At 51.6% G+C, this 5178-nt stretch overlaps 1 pseudogene; it reads left to right on the top strand.

Moving 5' to 3' along the window:
- The first annotated feature begins 1546 nt into the window (after positions 1-1546).
- On the top strand, positions 1547-4716 carry LOC102495368 (proto-oncogene tyrosine-protein kinase receptor Ret pseudogene; annotated as a pseudogene).
- Positions 4717-5178: the final 462 nt, after the last annotated feature.

The raw sequence follows: 5178 nt of genomic DNA, 5'->3' as shown, positions 1-5178 counted from the left end.
TGAACTGATGAAACAGCATTCTGTGACTTGACTAAAATATTGTTGCTTTTATTCTAAGCTTTGTTGTCCAGTTTTAAGGATTTTTGTCCTGTCTTGAGCTGTCAATAGGTTCATGTACCTACTATTTGAACAGAATACTAACCTGTTTCTAGGCTTTAAATTTCAAGGAAATATCCTTACCAGTTCAAAATTGCTTTTCTTGAAACCACCAGCTGAACTTGCTATTGAAAGTAGTTAGATTACTTATGATATTGTGTGATCAACAAAATGTTGGGGGAAAAGGAATTGAAGACAACTGTAGACAGCAGAGATAGTGTAATGAGAGGGTGGGAAAGGGCAGAGGGTCAGACATGGGGTTAATATATATATATATATATATATGAGAAACTAGAAATGGAATATTGATGATAATATGATTAAGCCACTATGCAGTTTATTCTGGATGGGAAACCACATTTAGTATGTTGTGATGATGCTCAGGGAATGAATGTAAATTAATTTATAAAAAAAAAATGTTTCAGGAGAAAAAAAAACACTAAAACTGTTCTTATCGAAATTTTAAAAAGAATGCGTATTTGATGACTGCAGTAAGCTATATAGACCCAGCTAGGTACTACTTTATAGTATGTTCATTCTCCTCACTGAGGTTTATGCCTAAAGTCAGACTTGTGTTCATGGATATGTATATATCAGCTGCGTTTGCTATTGGAAATATTTAGACTAATTATGTTCATTAACAAATCAATTAAATGGGGGGGGGAGAAGGCATAGAAAACAACCATGAATACCAGAAACAATGTGGGAGGAGGATGGGACACGGCAGAGGGTGAGGGATTGGGAATCAAGGATGGCAAAAAAAAAAAAAAAGAAAGAAAACAAAATAAACAGGACATAAGATATGGAAAATTATTTGTTGATAACACATATGTTGAGGTGCTTGATTGAGCCAATATATAGTGTATTCTGGATGGAAAATTCATTTTGTATGTTGTAATGATGTATAGTAAATTAATGTAAAAAAATAAATTTAAAGAAAAAAAAAGAAAGAAAGAAAAAAGGAGACACCCAGCACTAGGGGACCTGGTCCCTCCCTGCACACTGGGTCCAGGTCAGGGGCTTATACTGATTGCCACAGCTAAGAGGCACCTACAGTTCCCATAGGGACACAACCAGGTAGATGTGTGATTGGTCAACCCTCTGAGGGGACCCCCCCCATCCTGTGTTTGTCTTGCTTCACTGTTGCAGGGAAAAATACATAGGAAGAGGGAATTCTCCACATGCCCAAGAGACACCTGTGCCTCCAAGCTCTTGGACCTTCTTTGAGAGGATTTCCAATTTGTTTCTGTCCTATTTTGTGGGCCCAAGACTTGTCCCTTGTGTCTTCCTGAGGGGAATTGACTAGACCCCGTCTTGTGCTAGTTGAAGGAGCCGTTCTTCCTGTGCCACCTCTTCTGCCACAGGCCCACATTCCCCTGCCACATTCTCACTGGCCCTATTGAACATCGAAACCTGCCAGCCCTGCCATCACGGCCCTGGCACACAGACCATGATGAAGTCTTCAACCAGCGCTACAGGGCTGTGGCTGCTGCTATTGCTGCTGCTGCTGAGCAAAGGCCCCCTCAGCCTCTATGTCTGGAGGGACACTTACCAGGAGAAGCTGTATGTGGGCCTGTCAGCTGGCACACCCTCGCTCTATGTCCAGATCCTGCAGGACTTCCCCGGGGTGGCGCCCAGCTTCCGTCTCAGCCAGTAGGACCTCTACAGCTCTTCCCGCATGAGAACAGCCGGACCCGTGTCCAGGAAGACACTGGCTGACTCTACCTTAGTCAGAATCTGGACCACAGCTCAGTGTCCACAATGGTGGCTTCCCCCTGCTCACTGTATACCTCCACGTCTTCCTGTTACCCGCGTCCCTACGTGAGGACAAGTGCCACGGCCAGGCTGTGCCTGTGTATCCTTCTCCTTCATCAACACTCCCTTCCCAGCTTGTACCTCCCTCAAGCCCCAGGAGCTCTGCTTCCCAAACGCAAGCCTCTCCTTCCACATTCGGGAGATCAAGCCCCCTGGCACCTCCCACCAATTCCTCCTGCTCCCCATGCAATTCCTCTGCCCCAACATCAGCATGACCTACAGTCTCCTGGGAGGGGAGAGTCTGCCCTTCCACCGTGTCCCAGACAGCCTGGAAGTGAGCATGAGCCAGGCCCTAGACCGTGAACAGCGGGAGAAGTGTAAGCCGGTGGCTGCATGCACAGTGTGTACCCATGTGCACTTCGAGGAGGTGATGGTGTCTTTCTTGGTAACCATGTACGACAAGGATGACTCAGCCTCAACCTAGATGGCGTGGATGCTGCCAGTGCCATAGTGGAGTTCAAGTGGAAGGAGGGCACTAAGACCACACTGCAGGTCTTTGATGCCGGTGTGGTGCCGGCATCACGGGAGCTCAGGCAGCAGCACACAAGCACACTGCTCCCCGGTGATGCTTGGATACGGCAGACCCTCAGGGGGGAAACGCGCCCAACAAGACCTCATTCCAGGCCAAACGGCCTTCATGCGGGCAACCGCGCATGACTACAAGCTAGTTCTCAGCCAAAACCTCTCCACCTCGGAGCACCATGTCCTGCGGCTGACTGTGCTGGTCAATGACTCAGACTCCCAGGGCCCAGGGAGGGCGTACTCCTGCACTTCAACATGCCCTTGCTGCTTATCAGCACACGCCTGCCCAGCACCTAATCCTCTGTGAGCAGGGGGGCCCACCTTTGTGCGCAGATCGGGAAGGTCTGCGTGGAGGACTGCCAGCAGTTCAGTGGCACTGATGTCTAGTACAATCTGCAACCCTCCAGTGCCACCTACAGTGCCCTGGAGGTGGCCACCTCCCCTGAGGACACCTCAGGGACCCTGTTCATAAACAACACAGAGACATTGCAGCCTGAGCGTGCTGCATTTCAGGATACAGCAATTGCCGGCACCATGCAAGCCCCTAGGCAGACCCCAGCCCCAATGCTCATCACAGTAGAGGGGTTACACATGATGGAGAAGGCAGGCTGCACCCTGTCCTGTGCCGTCAGCAAGAGGCAGCCGAGCGTGAAGAGTGTGGTGGCTGGGCTCTCTGACAGCCAGGTATGAGTGGAAGCAGCAAGGAAATGGCAAAGGAATCACCAGGAACTTCTCCCCCTGCTCCCTGAGCACCGAGACCCCTGCCCCGGCAGCCACCGTGATGTGGTGGAGAGCCACAGAGCGCACCTCTGCCCCAGGACTGCCTCTGGGGTGACACTGTCGGGGCTCACGAGCCAGGGTATCACCAGGGCATTAAAGCTGGCCACGGCATCTGCAGCTGCGTCCCCCAGGAGAGGATGTTCTTCTGCGAGCCCGAGGCCAGCCAGGGCTGCTGTCCAACAAGCTGCCACACCATGACTATGGTGGCTGTCTCTTTCTCCTTCGTTGTCTGTCCACCTTCTGCTTCCACCACTACCACAAAAATGCCCACAAGCCATGCCCTCAGCTGAGATGACTTTCTGCCAGCCTGTCCAGCCCTTCCCAGTCAGCTACTCCTCATCCAGTGCCCACCAGCCCTCAGTGGACTCCATGGAGAACCAGGTCTCCATGGATGCCTTCATGATCCCAAAGGATCCACAATGGGAATTCCCTCAGAAGAACTTGGTTCTTGGAAAAACTCCGGGAGAGGGCATATTTGGGAAAGTGATCGAGGTGATAGCCTCCTGTCTGAAAGGCAGAGCAGGGTACACCACCATATCCATAAAGAGAATGCCTCCCCCAGTGAACCGCAGGACCTGCTGTCAGAGTACAGCCTCCTGAACAAGGTCAACCAGCCACATGTCATCAAGTGTACGGGGCCTGCAGCCAGGATGGGCCACTCCTCCTCATTGTGGAGTATGCCAAGTGTGGCTCCCTGTGGGGTTTCCTCCGAGAGAGCTACAAGGTGGGGCCCAGCTACTGGGCAGCAGAGGCAGCCACAGCCCCAGCTCCCCAGACCACCCAGATGAGTGGGCCTTGACCATCGGTGACCTCATCTCCTTCGTTTGGCAGTTCTATCAGGGGATGCAGTACCTGGCCGAGATGAAGCTGGTCCATTGTGACTTGGCAGCCAGGAACATCCTGGTAGCCCATAGGCTCAAGATGAAGATTTGGACTCTGGGCTGTCACGGGATGTTTACGAAGGTGATTCCTACATGAAGAAGAGCAAGGACTGGGTTCCAGTCAAATGGATGGTGATCGAGTCCCTGTTTGACCAAATCTATACCACCCAAATGATGTGTCCTGCTGTGGGGGGGGCGGGGCACCCCTACCCTGGGATTCCTCCCAAGTGGCTTTTCAACCTCTAAAGACCGGCTACCAGATGGAGAGACCAGACAACTGCAGCGAGGAATATACGGCCTGACACCGATATCAGCAAAGACTTGGAGAAGACGATGGTCAAGAGCAGGGCCTGCTTAGATCTTGCTGCATCACCCTGTCTGACTCACTGCTCAGAAGAGGAGATAACCCTGGTACTGTAAAAATGCTCCCCTCTCTCGAGCCCTCCCTTCCACAAAGATTGAAAACAAATTCTGTGGCACGCCAGCCAGACCCTAACTCCCTAACTGACCTGGAGAGAGTCCTGTACTGCTCACGAGAACTGATGACACTAACACTGGATTCCCACAATACCAAAAGGATCCAGAAGATGACCAGTTTCACCCCCTCGCCCTGGCCCCTTGATGCATGGCCACTCCAGAAGGCAGCCACATGCAGACAGCCATGCATTAAAGAGGACCCTCCTAATGCATCGGGAGAGTGCAGGCTGCTGCCTTGGGTCACTGCCACCTGCAACCACTTGCCAAGCCTGAACCTGAGCTGCCGTCTGCCCCAGGCTGGGGTATTGCACAGCCAGCAGTGTGGCCGTGTGGGGCTAACCTGCACTGTGATGGTTTGCAGTGGGACCAGCCACATGGAGGCTGCCATCAGCACCCCTGACAATGGGAACCCAAGCGGCACCAGGCCCCATGAAGGCATAATGCCCATGGACGCTTATCTGCAGAAACTGGACTTGTATCAGAAACTGGTGGTAAAAGGTGGGCCGTGCCTATTCCAGGCTGTGGCAGAGCAGGTACTACACTCTCAGTCTCGCCATGTTTAAGTTAGAACAGCCTGTATTCACTATCAGAGAAAACAGAGAAATTG

This window comes from Tupaia chinensis, unplaced genomic scaffold (assembly GCF_000334495.1).
Source record: "Tupaia chinensis unplaced genomic scaffold, TupChi_1.0 Scaffold000578_2, whole genome shotgun sequence".
Classification (NCBI taxonomy): domain Eukaryota; kingdom Metazoa; phylum Chordata; class Mammalia; order Scandentia; family Tupaiidae; genus Tupaia; species Tupaia belangeri.
This window is presented reverse-complemented; position numbering and strand designations above follow the sequence as displayed.